The sequence below is a fragment of the Ovis aries genome, chromosome 5, assembly GCF_016772045.2.
Source record: "Ovis aries strain OAR_USU_Benz2616 breed Rambouillet chromosome 5, ARS-UI_Ramb_v3.0, whole genome shotgun sequence".
Lineage (NCBI taxonomy): Eukaryota > Metazoa > Chordata > Mammalia > Artiodactyla > Bovidae > Ovis > Ovis aries.
In genome coordinates this window covers 84,337,711-84,365,260 of record NC_056058.1, presented here as the reverse complement: position 1 = coordinate 84,365,260, position 27,550 = coordinate 84,337,711, and the positions used below count along the sequence as shown (strand labels likewise).

At 38.2% G+C, this 27,550-nt stretch overlaps 1 long non-coding RNA gene across 2 annotated transcripts in view; it reads left to right on the top strand.

Moving 5' to 3' along the window:
* LOC121819674 (uncharacterized) overlaps positions 1-27,550 on the top strand; it is a 49,518-nt gene that overhangs the window by 8,609 nt on the left and 13,359 nt on the right. The window contains exons 2-3 of one of the 2 annotated variants that reach the window (XR_009600922.1): positions 12,561-12,749; positions 13,260-27,228. This is a non-coding gene — a long non-coding RNA (uncharacterized LOC121819674). Of the gene's footprint in view, positions 1-12,560; positions 12,750-13,259; positions 27,229-27,550 lie in introns of those variants that run through there. The other variant, XR_009600921.1, reaches the window with a different exon arrangement.

The following is a 27,550-nucleotide window of genomic DNA, read 5'->3' as shown; positions in this document are numbered from 1 at the left end:
AAGTTTGCAGTGTCTATAAACCTAACATATGAAAAATTATTTAAGCGAATTCAAGGTTTGCAAGGTATTGAAATCTGAAAGGCTTTTCCAGTGGGTTCTTATAAGTGGGACACTGTACATCCTTAAAAAGAAGAAGAACACACATTGGCTTGTAAAGAAATCACGTGGAGTATGTGAGATATGATTTCAAATATGGTAGGACGTCAGAAATTGGTAGATATGGATTGTCATTGTGCCGGCATGGGGGGCTGAGGACACATCCCAGAGAGGGAGAAAGTGTTGGTATGTACTGTCTAGTGAAGTTCTCTGATTTGATAGGGTCACACAGAGTCGGACACGACTGAAGCGACTTAGCAGCAGCAGCAACATCTGGTTTCAGAACAGATTAACAGCTTTCTCAAAGACTTGCAAGGTGTATGAAATTCAGAACTTTCTAATCAATGTCTAATCAATGGATTCTAATCAATGTCTCTGACTCCATACTCACTGTTTTTCCAGCTAAGTGAAAAATGCAAACTGATTTTATTTCCAGAGATCCATAAATCAGTGATAGTTAGAGAAAGGCAGGACATAGGCGTAGTCAGGCTGTGAGTCATAAAATTGATAGGAAATGAGGAGTTTAGACTCATAGGAGTTAAAAAGCAGGAGTTTGAAAGTTAGTGTGGTAGTGGGGGAAAGAAAATGGAGGTTTAATCAGACAGACCTGGTATAAATTCTATCTCTGCCATCTACCGGATGTGTGAACTAGACAAGTTATTTATCATTTTAGAGATCTCCTTTTCTTATCTATGAGATAGAAATAATGATACCCACACTGAAGGATTATTTCAAGAATGCAATAATGAGTGTATCTCAGCTTCAGTTCAGTTCGGTCACGCAGTCGTGTCCACACTTTGCAACCCCGTCAACTGCAGCACGCCAGGCGTCCCTGTCCATCACCAACTCCCAGAGTTTACTCAAAGGTATGTCCATCATGTCAGTGATGCCATCCATCCATCTCATCCTCTGTCGGCCCCTTGTCCTCCCTCCCTCAATCTTTCCCAGCATCAGGGTATTTTCAAATGAGTCAGTTCTTCACATCAGGTGGCCAAAGTATTGGAGTTTCAGCTTCAGCATCAGTCTTTCCAATGAATATTCAGGACTGATTTCCTTTAGGATGGACTGGTTGGATCTCCTTGCAGTCCGAGGGACTCTCAAGAGTCTTCTCCAACACCACTGTTCAATAGCGTCAATTCTTTGGCGCTCAGCTTTCTTTATAATCCAACTCTCACATCCATACATGACTACTGGAAAAACTATAGCCTTGACTAGATGGACCTTTGTTGGCAAAGTAATGTGTCTCCTTTTTAATATGCTGTCTAGGCTGGTCATAACTTCTCTTCCAAGGAGCAAGCGTCTTTTTATTTCATGGCTGCAGTTACCACCTGCAGTGATTTTGAAGCCCCCAAAATAAAGTCTGTCACTGTTTCCATTGTTTCCCCATCTATTTGCCGTGAAGTGATGAGACCAGATGCCATGATCTTAGTTTTCTGAATGTTGAGTTTTAAGCCAACTTTTTCATTCTCCTCTTTCACTTTCATCAAGAGGCTCTTTAGTTCTTCTTTGCTTTCTGCCATAAGGGTGGTGTCATCTGTATATCTGAGGTTATTGATATTTCTCCTGGCAATCTTGGCAGAGAGTAAATTCCTTGCAATGTTAGTCTTTACCGTAATTATGATTATTATCAGGCCAAAGAAATAATTAAGGAAGTAAAAATTTCAATGAATATACAGAATTTGAAGATCAGGACAGGCAAGAAATAAAAGACCAGTTTGGAAACCAACAGTCAAAAATGGTAAAGGACAAATCCAAATTTAAGATAAAAAAGCCACGGGGACAGAAAGGAGCAGAGCCAGGTAGTCAGGGCAACACATTCGAATAACCAGGATGGGAAAAGCTGGATTTGATGCACCATTAGGTTTAATTCAGGAATTTTCCATTTGCTTCCACCTGGCACAGGAAACCGTCCCAGCACTTAACCCATGGGGGCAGGAGTGATGTTCATTAAACTGAAAATGAGAGTGTATCCTTACCCAATGGCACAAAGTGTGCTATTGAAAATCTCATCAAAAGAAACACCTACTTCCCGAATGCTAATTTCAGTGCTTATGGATCTGAACTCATCCAGGGAAGTTGGTGGTACACAGTTCAACCCTTGGTGTACCACGTGCTGTGCTAAAGTCCTCCTGTTCATAAAATCTCAGGTAAAGAAAATGATGACCAAGAAACAAGCACAAATCAAGCACTGTGCTCTATCATTCATCATTTGCATATTAGATTGATTTTGTAGTTACCATGAACAATATCAAGAATTTTGATTACCATTTAAATAGAAAAAAAAAATCTTCATATTATTCCTCAAATCTGTTAAAGTTTCTTTAGCATTGCTATTTCTATTCTTGAGATGAAGAGAAACAGAGATACATATAGAAACAAAAACCTTTATGACTAAGTGCTATAATATCAAGTGCCAAAATTTCTAGTATGTCAACCAGAACTTCTGCAATTATTCTTCCCTCACCTCCCTTCAGATTTTTTACTTCCTTTCTCATAAATGAGACATTCTAATCTAACACACTACTCTAGAATTATGCCTTGCATTCTCCACTATTTTTTGCTCACATTTTCCCCACAACCTGTAGGAATATAGTTAGTTGTTCCCTCCACTCTTGCATATTGAAACCCTAGTTATCTAAATTTCTTTTCCTCTGTGGACTTCTTCCAAGTCTCTCCAAATTAATTAACTGCACTTTCTTTCCACTTCACTTTTGGTTACTGAGTAAAGCTTTTGCCAAGTATCCATTCCTCACTCCCCGCTTTCACTGTGCTAAGCATTTGTGCAAAGTTCTAACAGTGAGAAAAAGGAAAAGCAAACAAACAGGAAGAACCATTCCTGCCTTTCTCTAACTTATAGTTAAGTGGCAGAGACAAATATTAAACAAATTAATATGAGACAATATAATTGCATATTATGGCAAGTGTTATGAAGGAAAACAAAATCATACCAGGAGACAGGCTAACAAAGGAAATCTATTTAGATTTAGGGAGGTGCGGGGAGAGCCTTTCTGAAGTAACATTTAAGCTGAAAACTGAAGAATGAGTATCTTTTTATTGCAGTCATTTACATACTTGGGTTTTCCCCTGCTAGATCTAAGTTCCTAAATGCATATTCATTTTTATCTTCTCTATAAGATCCTACACAGGACCTTGCCTGTTGGCTGCCTCAACAAATGTTGCATGCATTGAATGCCCATGTAGTAGAAATCCAACTTGATAAATTCATCTTGGTCCTGAATAAATGTTTTCAGATTTCTCTCTAACCGGATACTTTGGACTGAGTACTTGGCTGTTCAGGAGTTACTGGAATGGGGAAAGGGAAAAGGGAAGTTTGCAGCTAGCCAGGTCTTCGCCACAAGATGAAGCTCAGGAGATATGCACACCACTTCTACTCAGATTAATTTTCAGTCCTTTCTCGGGAGGACATTCCATGGGTAATCTTCATCTTTGCAAAAGAGGGGATTCAGTTATCAAATTAGGGAAGATCAATTTGAAATTTAAAACATGGAGACTGTTGTTAACTAGAACACATTTAATATTTCTATTTTTTTTAAGTGGGAATCTGTTTAATTTATGTGGGGTTTTAGCAGTAGTGCCACTGTGATAAGTATATAAATCACATGCTATCTAGCCATATTCACCAAAATTGATTTTCCAGTTGGATACCTCTACATGTCCAGCTTCCTCTGGCAAGAGAATAAGATTGATTTCAAATTAGAGTTGGTAAGTCCTAAGGCATTGCTTTTGGAGATGACTGAACAGAGAGATGTGAAGTAGTTTGGCTACAACACTAACTTTTCATTGATTTCTAGGGTGCATTCAACTGGTCTGGCTCAATTGTCTTTACTTCAACTTAAATTTGACTTTTAGGATAACCCATCCAGTGTTCCTCTTCAGCGACTGATGAAAAACCCAAACAAGCATTCTGGGGAAAGAGTGAATCTAGACAGTTACAGCAGGAGGCCATTTGTCACATAGGACATGCAAGATAGTGAGTTCACCTGGAGAAGAGCCTAGGCCTCTCTTGCCCAAAGCAAATCACACCTTCATGGTCCTCGTAGGCAGGGCAGGCATCAGGGATGTTTGGAAGATTAGTAATTATTATTTTTAGTAATTTAATATGAGAGTATGATAGAATTAGAACTAAGTAAGCGAACTTTATGAAAGAAGAATATTGCTAAAATAGAGATGGTTTCAGAGTGGCAGCATTTCTGCTATGTCTAGGACCAGAAAATAAATATTTATCCATACTAAGAAACATACTTAATGATTTGTATGGACTGAATAGAAAATTAGCATTATTTTCTCACATTCTTTATATTCAAAAACATAACTGGGTAGTCTATTGTCCCAACACATTGTGATCTTTCTTAAGACATTTTCCAATTAATGGTATTGCTTGCTTAGGTGTGAGCTCCACAATTTAAATAGCAGTCTGTGTTCAGAGATGTATATCATGCTGTGTCACTTTATCAGAAGAGCAATCTGCCATTTTTGACAGTCAGTGACAAGTGGCTGAATCAGTGATACCTTAAAAAAGAACTCATTATCAGCCTAGTGAACAAAACATGCCTTATAAAATAGTGCAGGATTTTAATTTTCAATGTCAGTGATTTTTGTCTGCAGAGGCGTGATGGATTGGGGATCAGCTAAAGCAATTTCAAATATTTCATATCAGGAGATTAGCAAATTTAGGCAGTCAAGGATACCCTCCATTCTTGGAATTAGAAGACATTCTTCATGGTATAAAAACACAGGTGTTCTTTTCTTAAGAGTAGTGCTATGTTGAAGAGATATTAAGAAAAAATTAACATTTTCTATGACTGAGATGTCATCTTTTGAGGAATAAGGGAGCATTAGTAGCCATGAAGACATCGTTTATAAATATCATCAACAGACTTCATTTGCAAATTAAGGATGAATGAAACATGGACTCTGCTGTGCACTCTTCATTAATTCTGAAAGGTTCTTCATGGTTCTGTGTCACTGCACTCAATTTCATATCCTGTGAGAAGTCAGCAGATGGAAAAAACAAAACAAAACAAAACCAGAATGGGAAGAGGTTAGAAGAACAGCATCCTGCTAGTTGACCTAAGGACATTTTTAGACAAACAGTCCTAATCACTGACGGCCTGTGGCAGATTATTTACACATCTCTAGGCTTGGTTATTATATGAATGCCTCAAGTTATTTCAGCTATGGAAAGGTGACACTGTGATGGTGTCAGGTTGAAACCTCATTTGAGAGAATCCCACATTCCACAGTGACTAATGACTGGAAATTCAGATTTGATGAGGGAAGAGAGAGAAGCGAGCACAATGAAATTGCACTGACACCAGAATACTTGTCATTTTTCAGAAGAACCTTTTGAAGCTGAGCACTTACATTTAACCCCCTACAGGCATATCTAGGTCTCTGTTATGGGATTTCCATCTGGCCATATACTGTTTCTAAGCCTCTAACATCTCCATCAGAAAGTATTTTCACTTATAGTACGTGGAAAAGATTTTAGAAATACTGTGAGAATTTTTATGTTAAGTCTCTGGCTTCTTATAGAAGATGCAAAAAGGAAAAAATAAATGAGGCGAATCTATTCTTTCTGTCATCTCCCACCAAAATGCCTTCTCCTAATATTGGTATATGTCAGCGTCAGCTGCTAAGCAGTGGGAGGCAGTGACTGTTTATTAGGCTTTGGCATTATAGTGACTTGTGTTTAAAACAACTTTTCCACTTGTGTGGAATCCATTAAAAGTTTAATATGGAGAGTTACAAATATTATTACGGCTCCAGTGAGGAATCTAGGCAGCATTTGTTACCTTTCTGCTTCTATACTTTTCAAATCTTCTTGGTTACCAAATCCTGACCAACTGATCTCATAAGTATTTTCCAGTAATCATATCCTAACCAGCAATATCACCAAAGCCTCTGCTACAGCCATGGGCCTTTATCACTGTTTGCTTAAGTTCCTGAGATAACGTCTTCTTTGGATTCTTGCCTCCTGCCTTATTCCCTTATAACTCTTTCTATAAATTACTAAAAAATATAATTTTATAAAACTCAAATCTATTCACATCATAACATGTATTAGAAGGCTTTAGTGGTTTAAACTTTCAGCATAAAGTTTAAACTCATAAAATTGTACCCAAGACTCTGCCTTTCCTCTCTTACAAGACACTTATGGATCCGCCATGGGCCAGTTAGATTGAAACATTCATTATTTTCCTCTCTTTGTTGTTGTTTAGTTGCTAAGTCATGCCTGACTCTTTTTGACAGCATGGACTGTAGCCCATCAGGTTCCTCTGTCCATGGTATTTCCTTTTTCCAAGGGATTTTCCTGACCCAGGGATCAAACCCGTGTCTTGTGCATTGGCAGGCGGGAGTTGCCTGGGAAGCCCTTTCCACACTTCAGTCGGTTAGTTCAGTCGCTCAGTCATGTCCGACTCTTTGCAACCCCATGAATCACAGCAAGCCAGGCCTCCCTGTCCATCACCATCTCCTGGAGTTCACTCAGACTCACGTCCATCAAGTCAGTGATGCCATCCAGCCATCTCATCCTCGGTCGTCCCCTTCTCCTCCTGCCCCCAATCCCTCCCAGCATCAGAGTCTTTTCCAGTGAGTCAACTCTTCACATGAGGTGGCCAAAGTACTGGAGTTTCAGCTTTAGCATCATTCCTTCCAAAGAAATCCCAGGGCTGATCTCCTTCAGAATGGACTGGTTGGATCTCCTTGCAGTCCGAGAGACTCTCAAGAGTCTTCTCCAACACCACAGTTCAAAAGCATCAATTCTTCAGCTCTCAGCCTTCTTCACAGTCCAACTCTCACATCCATCCATGACCACTGGAAAAACCATAGCCTTGACTAGATGGACATTAGTAGGCAAAGTAATGTCTCTGCTTTTGAATATGCTATCTAGGTTGGTCATAACTTTTCTTCCAAGGAGTAAGTGTCTTTTAATTTCATGGCTGCAATCACCATCTGCAGTGACTTTGGAGCCCTCAAAAATAAAGTCTGACACTGTTTCCACTGTTTCCCCATCTATTTCCCATGAAGTGATGGGACTGGATGCCATTATCTTCATTTTCTGAATGTTGAGCTTTAAGCCAACTTTTTCACTCTCCACTTTCACTTTCATCAAGAGGCTTTTTAGTTCCTCTTCACTTTTTGCCATAAGGGTGGTGTCATCTGCATATCTGAGGTTATTGATATTTCTCCCAGCAATGTTGATTCCAGCTTGTGTTTCTTCCAGTCCAGAGTTTCTCATGATGTAATCTGCATATAAGTTAAATAAGCAGGGTGACAATATACAGCCTTGACGCACTCCTTTTCCTATTTGGAACCAGTCTGTTGTTCCATGTCCAGTTCTCACTGTTGCTTCCTGACCTGCATACAGATTTCTCAAGAGGCAGGTCAGGTGGTCTGGGATTCCCATCTCTTTCAGAATTTTCCACAGTTGATTGTGATCCACACAGTCAAAGGCTTTGGCATAGTCAATCAAGCAGAAATAGATGTTTTTCTGGAATTCTCTTGCTTTTTCCATGATCCAGCGGATGTTGGCAATTTGATCTCTGGTTCCTCTGCCTTTTCTAAAACCAGCTTGAATATCAGGGAGTTCATGGTTCATGTATTGCTGAAGCCTGACTTGGAGAATTTTGAGCATTACTTTATTAGCATGTGAGATGAGTGCAATTGTGCAGTAGTTTGAGCATTCTTGGGCATTGCCTTTCTTCGGGGTTTCCACACTTAGAGGCCTAAATTTACCCTCTGCTGACCTCTATATTCTTAACCCTGCATCCTTCCCTTTACCCAGACTACCCCCTCCCCTCCACACACACACATGTATTTGCACACACTCTTACTGGTCCTGACCCTGCTACTGAAATGGAGGTTTCTCTGGGAAACCTTCCTTTACTCACCATAATGAATTTGGTTTACCTTCCTCAAGTCTCAATAACACAAGCCCACACATCTTTCTGAGCATCTAGACTCTATTTTTAAAATAATGTGAGTTTTCAGGGCTGACTTTACCATTGCAGTATAGCACCCTCAAGACAGTGATTGCTTCTTATTTACTTTTAGATCCCTTGTAAAAGGAATCACAGTACTGTGGACAGCACAATAAATAAGCTATAAAGGACTGTTGAAAGGATGAAAGTTTAAGGCTTAAGTGTTACTAATTCTAGAAGTATTTGTAGTGTGAATGAAATCAAGGACTTCCATGAAGGAAGTGAGTCTCAAATTGTGGAATTTCAGGCTTAGGCCAACTGATGAATGAGGCATGTGTGTCTGCATGCGGACATGCGCTGGGCTGTGTCAGTGTGTGTGTTAAGGGATGCAAGAGGAATGTGGGGAGCGGGGAGGTAGGCAATAGGGGCATCGCGGAATGCTTTGAATAGTCAGGTAGTTGGCTATTCTATCAGTTAGGTATATGACTAATATAACTAATATGACTATTAGTCATGGTCACTTAAACACATTAGGACTTGTTTTTCTTTTGTTATAGAAGTTTGGAGGTAGGTAGCTGCTGGTTCAGTGGCTCAAAAACATCAGAACAGAAGTCTCTACGATTCTCGTAATCTTTTTCTTAAGGTCCCAAAGTGGGATTGGGGTTTGGGTGAAATTTTCCCCAGAGATGTACAAGGTTGCCAGTACCTTCTTCCTCTCCACCCCCCTCACCCTTCCCTTTTTCTTCATCTACTCTGATGAGACTTTAACTAGGGGTTTTCTTGTAAAGGTGCATGTAGACTAAAACTGGAAGATTATCAGATACTAGCTCAGCTCTAGGGATCAGAACTAATCTTTACTTTTTCTTTTCCTATTTGAACAAGTGGTTCCACAGCTAAAAACAAATTTCAAGGCTATACATCAAAAGCCATGGGTCAACTAAACGCCCTTCAGGGAACTGTACAAAAATTGCCATTCTTTCAGTTGAGATTCAAGCTGTTGTATATTTTGTTAAAGTTTATTCCTTAAATTTAAATTCCTTTTTCCTGCCTCGTAAATCACAAGGGTATAAGTCTTATTGCAACATCTGACATTTCAGAGCATTTTTGTTATAGATGATTCTGTTGACTTTTAATGTCTGCAGTTAGTGTTATTGGCTCAGTTGTGTCCAGCTCTTTGTGACCCCATGGACTGTAGCCCCCCAGACACACACCTCTGTCCATGGAATTCTCCAGGTAAGAATATTGGAGTGGGTGACCACTTCCTTCTCCAGAGGATTTTCCCAACCTAGGGATTGAACCTGGGTGTCCCGCATCTCAGGCAGATTCTTTACCATTTGAGCCACTAGGGAAGCCCTTTAATGTCTACAGCTTTTCTATATGATTTTTCCTGTGCAAAATAACTCCAATCAGCTAACTGGAATTTGTTCATCATAAACCATCCTGAAATGACACTCTACTAGATATATCTTAAGGCAGTTTCAAGTCTGTAATATGCTCAATAAGTGCTTTTAATATAGGTGAGGCAGTCTGTGACTCTGTGATTGGGCATAGTTATGTTTCCAAGTGTGGGACCTCTACTTTTCACTTTATAGACATAAATTTCAGAGATGTTTGTACATAAAAGGTTTTTGCTTCTTTGCCGTATGTTCACTTCTAGGGAAGCCTTAGCTGTAAATTCAGTTCTGTCCTTATGCCATAAAGCCAGGAGAGAATTCTTTATATTTCTGTTGCATTATTCTATTTTACTTCTTATCTTCTTTTCCCACTTCCTTCTTTTTTCTTTCCTTTTCTCTTTTTGGAGCAGATTTTTCTAATTTCATTAAATACTCTCCAAGAAAAATTGTGGTCTTTATTTAAATAGCAAAGGGCTGTTAGACTATGGCTAGTGTTATTCAAAATTTAAAAACCATTACTTAAAAACATTATTTCAGAAAAAAATGAAGCATTTTCTGAAAGGCGACATTTTGTGGTTCCATCATGAAAGATGTGATAATGTGTTACTAAAATGCTAGTAAAAGAGAATATTCAGATTATATAACTTTTCAGTGTGTATGCAAATATGTGTAGTCTTATTGCTTGCTGTTCCAATAAATTGCAGTCATTCAAAATGAAATGTAATAGGCTTCTTTAGAGGATTAGTGGAAAAAATTTTCAAATCTGTATTTGTGAAGGATGAACTTTTAAAATCTAAATATGGGAGAGAGAACTTGGAAATATTTTTATAGACATTTGGACTGAACTTCCACAACCGGAGAGGAATAAAGTTAACTTATTCAGATTGTGCTTATGTTTAAGATAAGAGGAAAGAAAGTGGTTTCTGCTATTAGATCCAGCATTAAAGTGCAACCACAAGAGGAGAAGCAGTTTCAGAATGTTCTGTGAAAGTGGCAAAAATGAAACGAAAATCTAAATGTGTGATGAAAAGTGAGCTATCTCTCAAGGGCAGGATTTTCAAAAGGGACTTACCCTAAAATCTCTTCAGATGTTCAGTCTGTAGGATGAACATTTAATCTTCTGCTCAGCTTTGAAATTATACCCATTTAAATCTGCCTTGTGCCATTTTAGAAAGATCTACACATTTGAGAAGGTATCTGAGTAATTTCTCAAATTAATGCCGAAGGCAAGAGACAAAGTCTTTGAATTTATCTTACTGGGACAAAATCAGAAGGTTTGGGGTTGCAAGTTCAGAGACACAGAGAAATACATAAGTACCAACCAATTCGTGTATTCTGGTTATGGACTGTGTGAGAGATAATTTAGCTTGTGCTATTACTCTAGAGAACAATCAAATAACTGCTATGTATATATTTTTAAATGACTTAATTCAGATTTTATAGATTGACTATGAAAGATCCTCTCCCTGACTTGTTTAGATGTGTGAGTTTTCAGAACTCTTTCTAGCAATCTTGTGATATGCTTGGATTTTCCACAAAGTATGAAGGAGAATGGAGCAAAAATGTCCAAGGAGAAGGAGAGGTGAGAAGTAAAGTAGCATATTGCCTATCAAGTAAATTAAATTGACATCTATGTGGAAACTATTCGCTATTATCCTTTAAAATAGCCTAGAATTGTCTCTCAGCTTAGTGCTCTATAGTTTTACTCTGTCTTGGAAATACAAAATATGTGTAGAAAATTTTATATATTCAAATTAACATGGGAAAGATATTTTAAAACTATTGTTTTTAAAATGGATTTTTTTTCTCCTTACTAAAGTGAAAAAGATTCATAAATCTATAAGCTATTCAGCTACATGTCTCTGTGGTTCTTTCCTGAACTTAGGTCACCCAACTAAGCACATTGTTTGAGATCTGTTTTTAACGTGGTACCTCTTAACCTCATTTTTTTTTTTCTGGGTTTTACTCACCGTGTCTTGTTGTTGTTATTGTTTAGCCACTAAGTTGTGCCCAACTCTTTTGTGACACCATGGGCTGTAGCCCACCAGACTCTTCTGTCCGTGGATTTCCTAGGCAAGAATACTCGAGTGGGTAGCCATTCCCTTCTCTTGGGCATCTTTCCCGCCAAGGGATAAAACTTGTGTCTCCTGCATTGGCAGGCAGATTCTTTACCACTGAGCCACCAGGGAGGTCCTCACTATATCTCAATCAGTTGAGTCCCTCAGTAATGTCTGAATCTTTGTGACCCCATGGACTGCAGCACGCCAGACTTCCCTATCTGTCACCAACTCCTGGAGCCTACTCAAACTCATCTCCATCAAGTCGGTGATGCCATCCAACCATCTCATCCTCTGTTGTCCCCTTCTTTTGCCTTTAATATTTCCTAGCATCAGGGTCTTTTTCAGTGAGTCAGTTCTTTGCATCAGGTGGCCAAAGTTTGGAGTTTCAGCTCCAGCATCATTCTTCCAATGAATATTCAAGATTGATTTAGTTTAGGATGGACTGGTTGGATCTCCTTGCAGTCCAAGGGACTCTCAAGAGTCTTCTCCAACACCACAGTTCAAAAGCATCAATTCTTCGATGCTCAAGTTTCTTTACAGTCCAACTCTTACATCCATACATGACTACTGGAAAAACAATAGCTTTGACTAGATGGACCTTTGTTGGCAAAGTAATGTCTCAGCTTTTTAACATGCTGTCTAGGTTGGTCATAGCTTTTCTTCCAAGGAGTGTCTTTTAATTTCATGGCTGCATTCAACACATGCAGTGTTTCAGAGCCCAAGAAGTTAAAGTCTTACTGTTTCCACTGTTTCCCCATCTATTTTTCATGAAGTGATGGGACCAGATGCCATGATCTTAGTTTCTGAATGTTGAGTTTTAAGCCAGCTTTTTCACTGTCCTCTTTCACTTTCATCAAGAGGCTCTTTAGTTCTTTTACTTTCTGCCATAAGGGTGGTGATTATTGATTAGTTTTCTGTGATTGTGGTTTTCATTCTGTCTTCCCTCTGATGGATAAGGATAAGAGGCTTGTGGAAGCTTCCTGATGGGAGAGACTAACTGTGGAAACTGGGTCTTTTTCTGATGGGTAGGGCCATAATCCTTAAATCTTAAATCCAATTTTCTGCAGATGGGCGAGGCTGTGTTCCCTTTCTGTTTGAAACTCTGTTTCCTGTGATGAAACTATGGTGGAGGTAATGAAGAAAATGGTGACCTCCTTCAAAAGGTCCCATGCAAGCACTGCCAACTCAGTGCCCCTGACCCTGAAGCAGGCCACCACTGACCCATGCCACTGCCAGAGACTCCAGACACTCCATGGGTAAGTCTGGGTCACTCTCTTGTGCTGTCACTGCTCCTTTCTCCTGGGTCCCGGTGTGCACAAAGTTTTGTTTATGCCCTCCAAGAGTCTGTTTCCCCAGTCCTGCGTAAGTTCTGGCAGCTCTATGGTGGGGGTTTAATGGTGACCTCCTCCAAGAGGGTTTTTGTCATGCCCAGGTCTGCTCTGCCCAGAGCCCCTGCCCCCGCAGCAGGCAACTGCTGACCTGTACCTCCTCAGGAGTCACTCAAACACACAAAGGCAAGTCTGACTCAGTCTCTGTGGGGTCTCCTGGTGCACACAAGGTTTTGTTTGAGCCCCCTGAGCATCTGTGGGGGGGATGTGGTTTGTTTCTAAACATGATTTCGCCCCTCCTACCATCTTGTTGGGACTTCCCCTTTGCCCTTGGACGTAGGGTATCTTTTTTTGGTGGGATCCACCAAAAAATGGTGATCCAACATTTTCCTGTTGACGGTTGTTCAACAGACAGTTGTAAGTTTGGATTTCTTGCAGGAGAAGATGAGCGCATGTCCTTCCACTCCACCATCTTGGAACTCCAGGACTTCTCAAGAGTTCTCTTCACTCCTGAAGTAAAATCACTTTACTCATTAATTGAATTCATTCCTTTAGGCATTTGTTGAATGTGTAAATATTCAGGAATTTATTTACTCATTTATTTATTACGTAAATCAAAAGGATACTGAACAACTACTCAAAATAATGTTTCGTTCTGGTGCTTGTGGTTTTCATTAATGACCAGCGCCTGACTCTTTCTTTTGAATAGCTTGCAATACACCAGAATATGTAATATGTATTCAAAAATAAGTGTAATACAAGAAAGAAAATGATGCCTCTGGAGAAGACAGGATTGCTACTTAAGATAATTCAAAAGATGAAATTGGCTACATATTGGTTTAGTATTTCATCTGCATTAACCTCTCCATCTAGTAACCAAGAATCATTTCAAGCAGATTATTTCAGGAGGGAAAGATGTACAAACGGAACCTGCTTAAAAGAGACATTTTTCATCTAGTATCTTCTGAATAATTCTGGACTTCAGGCACATTTATCTGTTTCTAGGTGTTGAAACTCAGATTTCTTCCTGCCGCCTTCTTTCAGAAGTCAGCTTCCTCTACCATATGGGGGAGGAGGTGGGAAAGACAGTCAGTTTAGATGTCTCTCTTCAGTCCTCTTTAGGGTTACACATTTTTTTTCCCCAGGTACTCCCTGTAGTCTCCCTAAGGTTACCACACCAGGTAGAGAAAATCTACAAATTTGTGTTAGTATACACATGGAGTCATTTTAAAAGGGAAATGATAAAGTAGGATAGGAAATATTTTACAACTTGATAACTAGAACTTACCCTAGGGTATGAGAGAGAGAGTAAGTTAGGCCCTTCCCAACACAGTCCTATTGGAATTCAACTTTTCTGAGATTCTGGCTCTCATTCTGGCATCTTCTTCACTTCTCTGTGATAATCTCCAACCACACCTCTTCTTAATTGCCATCCTACTTACAGGAAAGTTCCTACCCTCTGCCTCCAACAACTCCCTCCATTTGTTCAGTCCAAGGTCTGCATCTGGAGAAGCGCCATTAGGGCCATTAGGACGCCAGAGACACACCAACCATTAAGACCTGTTGTCTCTGGTTTTCTTATTCCTTGGACAATTGAACCAATATGAACTGCAGACAACATTTTTTAAACTATGACATGCTAAGGGCAAATATAGGCACCTCTCTGAGAGACCAATGTTAATTTTCAGGAACAGCTAAAAAGTCCAAACTCATACTGAAAAATGTAATGTTTCCTTAATTAACAAGTTCCATTTCCCTTCCCATGCAGTCAGTATATCTGTAAGATTTCACTGAGTCATAAACCAAAACAAAATTTAATGGCTTCACACAGCAACTGTTTATTTAGCTTTGTGTTTCCACGGTCAGAATGGTGATTTGGGCTGGGGTTATATGATCACTTTACTCCTGATTGTAGCTGATTGTGTCTCACTCTTGTGTCTGCCGTTTGCTGATAACCCAGCTAGGGCACCCTTGATGTGGCCGCCTGCACATGCCCAGGGGTTAGCTCAGTGTTAGCTGGGATGACAGGATTTGCCTGGACAGTGTGTGTCATGTCATCTGGGACATGCGCCCACACCATCCAGCAAACCTGCTCATTTCATATCGTTGCAAAGACAGGGCCTCCTTCACGTGGCAGCTAAAGTGTTTCCAGAGCATCAGGAAGTCAGGTCCCAAGGTGCAAAGCACTGTCAACCTTGTGCTGCATCATATTTGCTAAAGTAGCATCGAGCAGTGCAAGTCAATGACTCATCCAGATTTAAGGTGCAGAGAACTACATCCTATCCACTCTTGGGAAGATCTACAAAGTTATGTGGCAAAGTTGTAGATGTGTGTGTGCGGGGTGGGGGGTGGGGAGGGGGGAAGAACTGGAGGCTATGTTAAAAATCCGTAAGACCTATTTTTGTGTAGAGTAGGAATTGTTTTTCTCCTGCTTGAAGTCTATCAGAATGAGAAAGAAACTACATTATGCTGTAATGACTGGATCCTTCTCTAGCCTAAGAAGGAGTTCAAGTTGACAGTCCTTTGCTTCTCCTCAAGTCCTCCTCCACATAAAATGGAGCAAGGATGAGGCTGGGGGAAAGACAGGAGTTATCCAATTTTTCCTTTTGCCATTGGCATTGATAGAGCCCACTCTAGAAACAGTAAAAATGGAAGACTGATTTTGTCATGTTTTAAACACCACCATGGGGGTGGTGTACAGGAAACCTAAAGTTACTGGTTAACTATGTAAAACAACCGCTTGTTTTCGTAGTTGCTGTTTTTCTAATTTTTAACTTGCTTGAAAATATCTCCACAAGCCATAGATCTTTAGCCAAGTAGGTACATCAGTAATGTAGAAAGCTGACACAGTTTGAAAGATTCAAAACCCCTTGGTTTAAGAAGTTATCTCCTAAAACACCTACTAGAAGGCAAATGTATTTTTAGAAAGTGATGCCTGGTGAAATGAAGTATACAGATAGAGAACAAACTTTAACACAATTTAATTCAGCAGATAAAATATTTTATGAGGGAGGTAGAAGGGAAATATAATGATATATTTTACTGGGATGTCCTGAGAAGTCAGGAAGTAGCCTGGGGTGCTGGATTCATATGGATTTCAAAAAGAAGAAGATGCAGACAGGGATACTTCGTATTCTAATCAAATTCCACGTGCACATTTTCTCCTAATATGGTATTCAAGTTCCACTTTAAAAATATAGCTTGTAACAATAGAGTAAAAAATGTTTCCAAATTGCATTCTATTAAGCAAGCTTCCTGAATGAAACAGTTTTTAAACCATGTTTTTTCTTTTATAAAGATAAGATTCACTATGTTTGTTTCTTACATATTTTTAAAGGAAAAATTCATAGAAAACTTGATGTGATATATTCTTATTGATAAGTAGTCCAGTAAAACTTATCACAAAGAGCCTTGGAATTATGGCCAGAGTCTGCATTTTTATGTATTTGTATTTTTCTCTACTTTTGTCATTATATTAAAAACTACAGAACACTTACTAAACGATGATTAGAAAATGTGTATGTTAATAAGGTTTGTGGCCAATAACCTTGCAGTTCATAATCTACCAGAGTCCACACAACACATCCCACAGATATATGGTCAAGTGCTGCTGCTGCTAAGTTGCTTCAGTCGTGTCCAACTCTGTGCGTCCCCATAGACAGCAGCCCACCAGGCTCCTCTGTCCCTGGGATTCTCCAGGCAAGAACACTGGAGTGGGTTGCCATTTCCTTCTCCAATGCATGAAAGTGAAAAGTGAAAGGGAAGTCGCTTAGTCGTGTCTGACTCTTAGCGACACCATGGACTGCAGCCCACCAGGCTCCTCTGTCCATGGGATTTTCCAGGCAAGAGTGCTGGAGTGGGGTTCCATTGCCTTCTCTGTATGGTCAAGTAGATAATCTGAAAATTGAATGAATGAAATTGGGAATTTATAAATGAGTAATGAACTAAGTATATTTAATGGGATTCTCAGTGACTAAGTCATGTGCTATGTGCATGTTTAGACCACCTGGGATGGGATCAAATGGCCATCCTTCTGAAAGAGGCAAGGCTTTATAGAAGAGATGGGATTTCATGAGTTCTTTCTATGAAAGAAAAGGGAGAGTTTGGTCATCTGATTATATTCTTGGCTCTTAACTCTTCAGGTGTTGTTGGTAGTTTGAAAGTAGTCTTTCTTAATGATAATTTTTTAGCATATCTTTTTCAGTTTTATTGAGATATAATTGACATGTAATTATATATAGTGTAAAACACAATGATTTGATATATGCCTATATTCTTAAATGCTTCCCACAAAAAGTTCAGGCCTTTTGTCTTAGTTCTGAGTTCTTGATATCTTTACAATGGTATTAAATTGAAAACGAGTATATAATTACTTAATTGGAAAATACATAAATATAATTGAAACTAATTTGTGTGCCTTTTTTCTTTCTTCTGTCTACCATTTGTATTGATATATACAGATTTCAGACTCTTTGCTTTTCATGTGTGGCCTTCTAAGTCAGAGAAGGCTTTTTCTACAGAAAAGGACCAGACCCTCTTGCCACTGAGGTGTTTTGTTTTAGGATCTGGCTTCCTCGTACATCTGTAGGCAGCTTTTGCTTTTATCTTCTCAGCTAAATTAGTTCCTGCATGTTAAAAAAGGGGAAGTGGTGAACCGCCCCCACGGAAGACTGTATTTGGTTTTTAAAAGCGGGTTTGTTAGGATCCTGCTGTGGTTATTATAGGAGACAATTTTAGCACTTTGAGCTGTGTGTTTTCCAGAGGAAGTGTTTAAAGAAGAATTTTGCAAAATGTTGAAGGTTAGCATTACAGCCTTGCTAGTTGTTAAAGGTCAGGATATGTTTTGTGATTAAGTTTGAGAGAATTCTTGGGTAATATGAGTGATAGAAATTAATAAGGAAATATTATACAGTGCATCAACACTTTCTTACTCCTTTAACTTACTATTCAATATACCTGAAAATTCTTTGCATTTCTTTTTCAATGAAATACATTGTTGGAAACGACTCAAACGGCTTTCCGAAGAGTTGGTGAGTGGTAATTTTATATACAACAATAGCACAGGGTGTACAGTGGTGGAAGAGGGCACTGACAAATGTCTAGATCTTTTTAATATTATGGATATGTGTGGCTTATATTTCCACATTTGCAAAATTCCTTGACACAATACAATATTAGTGGTTGTTCAGGATACGTGAATGGAACAATCTACTTGTTGGTACTATGATGTAATAACTTGAAATTCCATACATGTTACAAAAAATCTAGATAGGTAAATTGGTGTTTTGACGGTGAAAGAAATACTAATTCTTGGACAAAGGTAGTTTCATAGTTTTGAATGGTGTTCTTCAAATCATTGCTTTGAATTTTTAATTGCTTCTAGTTTCTTACCCAGGTATCAGTTGTTGTGATACCTGTAGAGAAATCATATGTGAAACTATATCACTGCTTCAGTCCTGGAACATGGCAGTTACTCAACTACTGTGGTATGTATTATAGCTAAACAGCACATAGTGTGGAGGAAATATTATCTATAAGGAAATATTAAGTATCTATTAGGCCTAGAAATCTGCTTCCAGGAGAGCAAAAGAGGAAATTGGAGAGAGCCTAAAATGTCAAAATGTCAACATCTTTTCTCAAAGGTCATCCAAAGGGAACTAAAGTGCTTATTATCACATATAAGGTCCTCATTTCAGATTGGGAAACTGGGAAGGAGGGTATTTGCAAATAGTCCTTTATTTAAGCAAGTAGGAAGAAATTCTCCAAACAGTAATTATGTAACACTTCAAAAGCTCTTGCTATGGGCCACTCAGAGTGCTAAGTGACTTACAGATGGTGTCTTAATTAATCCTAACAATGACTGGATGAGGTAGATAAGGATCGTCCTACCTTTGAAGCAGTAAGTGTTGAAGGCACTTACAACTACTTCAAAGTCAGTTTATTTGTCCTGGTTAGTAGCTGTTGTCAACTTTGAGATTAACAACACTGAAGCTCCATTCTGTGCTTGGCAGACTCATCACTGATTAAGCCTGTGTTCCTTCCCTTTACTTAACAGAATCCCATTTCTGTGCTGGTTGGTATAATAGCTTAATTTTTGTCTTTACTGCTTTGTTTTTCTGCCACTTTCCTACTCTTTGTCTCCTCCCCTCCCCTCCACTCCCCCCCTCCAACACACCAGGAACTGTATAAATTAAAAAGCAAAATTGTACCTGTTTACAATCCATTAACATTTTTTTTCTCAAGTGTAAAACTTTCTATAGCAATTTAAACGAGGCATTTTTCAAGAAGTGCTTGTTACAATTATTAACATTTCTTCTTAATAGGACAGAGAGTGTCCACACAGTCTCCATCTCTACGGAGCAAACACGGAGCAAACACGTGTGTACCAGATCACAAGCAAACATGTGTGTACCAGATCAGGAGAAATAGGACTGTCCGTCACCTCGGTTTTATTCAGTAGTTGGTAACTAACTTGTAACTTGCAGTTTGCTTGTACCCTTGCAAACCTCTCTTTAAGGCAGGCTTTTTGCAACTGTTCTTGTTACTTAGTATCGCTTTTACTTCTGCCATGTAGCAGCCTCAGGGCCGAGTTCTGACAGCTCAGCAGATTCCCGCCCTGGCTGGCTCCACCTCAGTTCCTCCTCCTCTATCTCTAATCTCTCCATGCATAACTCAAGATTGGGCTTCCTGCTTCCCAGTTGTAACATTTTAATCCACTGCCCCCACTTCCTGTGTTATCCCTTTATTTTTAGTTCTATAAGTGATAAAAATATCATTTATTCATTATCATAAATTTTACAGTTAGTTCTGTGTTGGTTCCTACAGCAGTCTGCCTTGCGTTCTTTTGCTTAACTATATTAAAAGCTCCTCAGAGTTAGAATGTTCCTATCCTTAATGCCAGCCAAGGACAAATGTTGAATGCCAATAGTTACTGCTTTGAATGATAGTAGATATGAAAAATATTAAATGAGAGTGCGCCCTCAGCCCCCACTTTAGACCTCATTTCTCAGCCTCTCCATTTCTACGAGGAGTTTTCTAGTAGTATTCTATAGGCCTGTGTACTTATGAAAGGATTGATGTAGTTATTCTTGATATGTGTCTTATTCTTCTATATCCAGTCCATTAGGGACTTGGGTTTCCTCCTCTTTCACCATTTCTCAAATTCACCCTTTTGTTTCCTTTTCAAGTACCCCACTATTAATCAGATTCTTAGCATATCATGCCTGAATTAATAGATTTAGTTTTATGGCTAATATGGAAAAATAAACTCATCTTTCCGTAGACCCAACCTACATAACTTACTAAAACATTCTGTTCATATGTCACCCCTGGTTATAGAAACTATAATGTCTGTCTAACCTATCAATTTCAAGTTCTTCAGCCATATATTTAAACCTCAGACTACCTGACTGTATAATTTTGTTCATTGCTCCCTAATATATTCAGTCTATTTTGCCCAGAGTGATTTCATCCATTCTCTTTCCACATGCATTATACTCATTTCTATTTCTTTTCTTTAATTAAGTTGCTTCTGAGGATTGAGGATGTCTTGGTTACTATCCTTTGCTTACACTCCAATTAGATTTTCCTGTGCCCTTCATGAAACATTATCTAAACATTCAATTTATTTTTAAACACACACACGTAACTATCTTTCCCAAATGTTCACGGCAAAGATATTTATTCTGTAATTTAACTTTGAATGGTTTGTAAATTATTCTGCTTCTTTGTTTTATTTAACATTTAGAATGTAATGTCCTTAATGTCTAGATTAAATGTAATTTTCTTATTGTTTAGATATTATCAAATGTTTAAGAAGCATCCTGGTTCAAAATTCCATCATGGTCTTCATTATCAATGGAGGTCTTCTGTATTTTGAGAACAGGGAAAAAAGTAGTCAACTTCCAAAGGCTTGGGTTTATCTTTGCTGAGGGACAAAGAGATTCTGGACGTAATGCTAAATCTTCAAGTTGTAAGTTGTTTCTCACTTTTTCTGCTTCTAAAATAAAGTGTTTTTAGCAGCAATTTAAGATTGTTCATTGGAGAAGGCAATGGCACTCCACTCCAGTACTCTTGCCTGGAAAATCCCATGGATGGAGGAGCCTGGTAGGCTGCAGTGCATGGGGTCACGAAGAGTCGGACACGACTGAATGACTTCACTTTCACTTTTCACTTTCATGCATTGGAGAAGGGAATGGCAACCCACTCCAGTGTTCTTGCCTGGAGAATCCCAGGGACGGGGGAGCCTGGTGGGCTGCCATCTATGGGGTTGCACAAGAGTCGGACAGGACTGAAGCGACTTAGCAGCAGCAGCAGCAGCAGCAAGATTGTTCATATCAGACAATATTTTATAAAATCAGGTTCATACTGTTTTATAAAATAGCTTTTAGCAAGGCACATACTATGTTCTCTGGGTCAAGAAGCTCCACTGGAGAAAGGAAATGGCAACCCATTCCATTATTCTTGCCTGGAAAATCCCAATCTATGGGGCCACAAAAGAATCAGACATGACTGGGCAACTAAACAACAGTAGTATGTTTATTGTTAGTTCAAAAACAAGAAGGCTCTTCCCTAGTTTTCTTCAAGCAGAGCTCTGGGCAATTAGAATACATCAAAGTGTCTAAAAGGACAGAACCGATTTCTAGCTCCCTCCTGATCACCTGTGCAGTGTATTCTCACCATTGGGGGCCACTGGTCTTGTGGCTCTTGCTTCCTGCTCACTAGACTGTTAGACTGTTGGTTGATGGGCTGAGGGTGTGACTTTGTTCATTTCCTTTTTGTCACCTCACAAAGCCCTGGTTTGTTTGCTTTATCTAAGACCTCTCTGCTACCTAGCTAAGCCTGGCTTCCTGTCCAGTGCTGTGCACTGCATCTCCATGGTCCCAGCTCAGTTGGAAGAAACTTGACTGAGGTTCTGAAAGGCTGCTGAATGTTTAATGACTTCCTCACACTTCTCGCTTACCTTCAGTGCTGGCAACAGCCAGGTCAGAGGAGAAAGTACTAGGGGTGACTTAAATTTTAGCACAATAAAAATGCTAAGCGTTCTGCTGGCTGAAACTGCATGGGATAAGGAAGGGAATGGAAATTTTAGGGCAAAGCACTAGTTTATATTGTGTGTATGTGTTTGGGTTTAATAATATTTTTGGTACCTTCTGTTGGTGAGGAACAATAAGAATTTGACATCCTTTCATGGTGGTGCTTAAGTAAATCGCTCCTACTTACTCTAAGGAGAAGTAGGATGATTTTGGAGCTGGTGCAAGTCAGAAGTCTGGATTTAAAAAGCATACTGGTGAATCCACAGTCAATATTAGGGATAGAGGTTTAATAGTGAAAAATGAATAGTCATCCTAGAGAAGATATGCAAGACCTATTTCTTATATAATGAATGAATATTTCTTCTCCAACCAAAAGTGGAGTCTTCAAGAGAGGTTTCTTTGGAAAGAGTTAAACCTGGGGTGAGGGTGGATCATTCTAGCAGGGGGTACTTTTTAGGTGTCTTCCTTGCAATGATATCTCTGAAAAGTCTGGATGTAAATTCCAGAGACATGGCATAGATATGATGGGACAGGCTTATACCATCCAATTGTAGGGTGAGTAATCAACTCTCTGAAAACAGTATACATCACCCAAGGGCAAACAAAAACCACTTGTGAGTAACCCACATCTGTGAATGCACTGAGATTTACCATAGACCTAGGAATGAAAGCTTGGAGAGTCTCCATCAATCTGTAAACTGGCACAGCTACTAAGGTAAACAATATGGGAGTTCCTCAAAAAATTAAAAATAGAGCTACCAGGGTGATGGTGGAGGGAATAAATTAGGAGGTTGGGATTAACACATACAAATAGATAATCAATAAAGATCTACTACATAGCACAGGAAACTCTTACTGAGTACTATGTAATGACCTATGCAATAAAAGAGTCTGAAAAAGAATAGATATATGAATATGTATAACTAAATGGCTTTGCTGTACACCTGAAAATACAACATTGTGAATTAACTATAATATAAAATAAACAAATAGACATGCCATATGATCTAGCAATCCCATTGCTAAGTACAAATCTGAAGAATATAAGATCACTATCTCAAAGAAATGTTTCATTCCTTTGTTAAATGAAATATTATTTACAATAGGACATGGAAACAATTGTCCACTGATAGATAAAAGGATAAGAGAAAGATGTGGTATGTATATAATTGGTATATTATTTAGCCATAAAAAAGAAGGAAATCTTGCTATTTGTGACAGTATGGCTGGACCTTCAGGGGATTATGCAAAATGAAATGAATAAGACAGAGGAAGATAAATATTGTATGAATTCCCTTGCATGTGGAATCTAAAAATAGGAAACTCACAGAAACAGAGCGCAGAGCGGTGGTTGGTATGGACTGAAGGATGAGGAAAACGGGAAGACAGCAGTCAAAGCATACAAACTTTTGGTTATAAATAAGTTTCAGAGATCTAATGTACAGTACTGTGACTATAGTTAATGGTGCTGTATTGTATACTTGAAAGTTGCTGAGAATGAAACTTTAATGTCCTCACCATAACAGTAATAACAAAATGGCAATTATGTGAGGTAAAGAATGTATTAGCTAACCTTATTCTGATATTTTGCAATATATAGTTGTATCAAATCATCACATTCTATACCTTAAATTTACACAAATTAATATATCAAGTACATTGCAATACAGCTAGGGAAAACAAAAGCTGAAGTACTTTTGGGTGTCTTGATTGAGGTCACGATCTTTGTCACTATATACACACATTACCACTATTATGAGTTATGTAATATACATGTCATATATAATCATATGTGTGTTCTAAGTTGCTTCAGCCGTATGCCTGACCCTGTGTGACCCTATGGACTTTAGCCTACAAGGCTTCTCTGTCCATGGATTCTCTAGGCAAGAAGACTGGAATGGATTCCCATGCCCTTTTCCAGGGGATCTTTCTGACCCAGGTATTGAACCCAGGTCTGCATTGCAGGCAGTATTTTTACCATCTGAGCCACTCAGGGAAGCAGCCCTCCAACTGTAATTAGGTATCAGTGTGTGTAGACAGCATATATAGGACCTCCCTGGTGACCCAATGGTTAAGGATCCACCTGCCAATGCAGGCGACGTGGGTTCAGTTGCTAGTCTGGGAAGACCCCACACGCTGCAGAGCGACTAAGCCTGTGTGCCACAGCTAATGAGCCCACGTGCTGTACCTGCTGAAGCCCGTGTGCCTAGAATCCATGCTTCAAACGAGAGAAGCCACTGCAACGAGAAGCTCACGCACTGCAATGAAGAGTAGCTCACAGTTGCTGCAACTAGAGAAAGCCTACACCCAGCAACAAAGACCCAGCACAGCCAAAATAAATGAATAATTACATATCCAAGCATACATGTATATATCTTTATTACGCAGTGTTTTACTACAATAGCAAACATCCACAAAAACCCTTCTCAGATGATATTTTATATTTTAACAAATTGGGAATTAGAGGAATGTCCAGAAATGAAGATATTTATATATTAGAATTTTTGAAGATTGACTTGGTGGTTTGGGGTTGCTAAATTGAGTATAAATTTTAAGACCACTTGACGTTAAACCCTCTCCAAAGAGTGATCTGAAATTCCACTTCTTAAAGTAGTAGAAATAAGCAGAAATTCTGAGGTATATGTGGTATATACCAAAAATATCTGCATTTTCTACACAAAGAATAAACACTCTCTAACCCCTTTGCTTTTTCATAATTTAATTAACTGACAGTTATAGATCCTTATATGAATATAGGATAAGATAATAAAGCATGAAAATTCTAAGAGTTCAAGCATAATATATGGTGAAACTAGTTTTTGAAACAAATGCATTTTTTAAAGAGTATGAATTTACTCTTCTAATAAAACTTAGAAGTCATTATTTAGATTGGCTTCTAGTTTCATTCAGTATTTCACAATGAAAAAGTTAATCAAAAGCAAAATGGGAAGTGATAGCTGAAACATAAAAAAATATACATTTTTCGAAAATGATATTTTACTTTTAGAATATTCAATAATAAAAATTTCCCCTCTTCCTAACTGGACCCTTTAGAAACAATGAGGGCTTATGAAATTTTCTAAATTTAAAAAAGTGACTTTAGAAAAATAATTATACAGAAATACATCAGTATAGAGTCAGAAACAGCTGATTCAGTTCTATAATTAATGAAATACTTATAAGCAGCTCTGTGAAGGAGAAATTTTCTTATTGGGACACTTCAGTGTGTGCCAGTGTGAACTGTGGAATAAACTTTCTCCTTTCAAGTCACCTCTGCCATTGACAACTGTGTGAACTTGAACAAGTTATAGGCTTGCTTATGCCTCAGTTTACTCATCTTGAAAATGGAGATACAATAGAACAAACCCCAAGCAGCTGTTAGGAAGATGAAACAAGGTTATGTAAAGTACTTGGAGCATATCCCTGGCACACAGGGAGTTTGCATAAGGGTTTGTTATCATTATTAGTGCAAACTAGTTTCCTGCAGGCTCTTTATAACTTTTTTCCACATTTAAATATCAGAAGAATAATACAGATTTTTTTTTACTTTCTCTTGACCAAAAAAAAAAAAAAAAAAAAAATCTGGTCATATGTAGCAGTGGCTATAGCCCTTCCCACCCGTGGCCCTGCTTCTCCCATTCAAGTTGACGTCCACCCTTGCAGTCCTGGGTGGGTCACAGTACTTCAGTGCCAAGAACCTTTATGGGGTAGAACTTGTGCTGACGAGGACACTCAGGACAGAGCATTTCTGTTCTCCCCTCACCTCTTGGAATTAAGGATGTGTTTTTTAATAAGTAAAAATGTCAAAGTTAAAACAGAAGTAAAAATGTTCGAGGATGTCCTTTTCTTTTTCTTTTATTTTATGCTCTTGGAGCTCATTGTATTTCAACTGTCCTCGCCTTTGGCCCCATCCTGTGGTCATTCATTCATGTGCACTCTCTATGTCCTGCAGTGAGAACTACCCAAATTGTAAATAGCCTTTATAATTGCAGATTACTTAACTAACACGAGATAGCTTCTAACATCTATCTTCATCCATTTTTAATACTCCCTTTACCCTTGCTGTGCTAAATTAAACTGACATTTGTTTTTTAGGTTGTTTTTCTGTAGAAAACACTATAAGCCAGCTAGTCCAACAGAAAAAAAAAAGTAACCATGAAAATAAATCCTTTCACAGAAAATATTAATGTTGAAATATTTCATTTTCATGCCATTACAAATGTTGTTTTAGTCCATGATACTCTGAACATCTAGATCCTATAATGACAAATACATCACTCATGGATCTGACATTATTTAATTTACCTGAACAAATAAGACCATTTTCAGACACCTTCTTGTCATCTGATATAATGAATGGAATAGCTCAAACATTTGTGGTTACAAATGCATTAACACTCTGATGTTAAGGTGATAAAATTCTCAAATTTGTCTAAACCTATACTTCATTTTTCTTCATTATATCTTTTATAAGATCTTAACAGAGACAGTATTTTCCTTTAAATCAGTGACAAAATGTCACTCAGTCTCATAAGGCTGACTCATTTTACAACTTGCTTTAGAAATGTGTTACAGTGTTAGGCATTAAATTACAGATTTAGATGATATTCTATGTGGGTTTTCTGAATTGTAAGAAATAGATATGATAATAAAATGTTATACATTTCGGTATATTCTGCTTCAAGCTGTCAGTTGATCATTTAATGGTTAATTTGTTTTTTTTAGATAGGTGATATTCAGATTAATTTTAAAGTTGATATTTTTGCACTGCATGGCTTATTTTCACTACTTTAGCTTACTATAATTTGTTTCATCCCTTCACCATCTCTTTTAGAAAAAAATGTTAAAATTTATAATTCCTGTCCTGAACTATCTCAGGAAACTTCATTCGTTTTGACAAACAAAAATAGCAGCATACTAGAACTGGGCATCACTTCCCACCATATCTCTGGAAGTGTGACTTTTCAAACTCAGGCAGAAAGATAGCCAAAAGTGTCATTTTTATTGTTTGGTTTCTATTTTTTAAACCAAATTAACATTAATTTCACTTAATCTAAAATTAACTGATTTTTGAATTTAATCCATTGACTAGGTAATAAGATCATCTTCCAAAAAAAAAAAAACAAAACAAAACATTGAATTATGTGTAGTGTGCAAAGCCTGCCTTCTATTATCTCTTTTTTGCATTTTCCTCCTCTCTGCCTTATACATACATCGGTAAACACTATATTTAATTGTGCATTCTTCCAGAGATTCAGTAGGCAAATATAAGCCAATAAAAACACAAAAGCAAAAATCACAAAGAAGAAGAATGACAATTTGATGCCATCAAAAAAACAAGATAAAAAGAAAACAGGTACTCATCAGAAAAAGCCACATATAAAATTAAAAGATAAGTCATGATATAGAAGAAAATATTGTCTCACATAAAGCAAATGATAGATTGTTTTCTAGGAAGTTAAAAGAAACACTGAAGTTAATCAATATGAAAAAGACAAACCATAAAATTTTTTTAAAAAGTAGGTAAAAGATTCAAACAGCAATTTCACAAAAGAGGAAATCCAAATGGTTATTAAACACATAAGATGATATTTCAGCTGCAAAAATCAGGGAAATGCTAACCTAAAACAGAATAGGTCATGTTTCTACCATTAGATGGACAAAGATCAGAAAGTTTGAAAATATCAAATACTA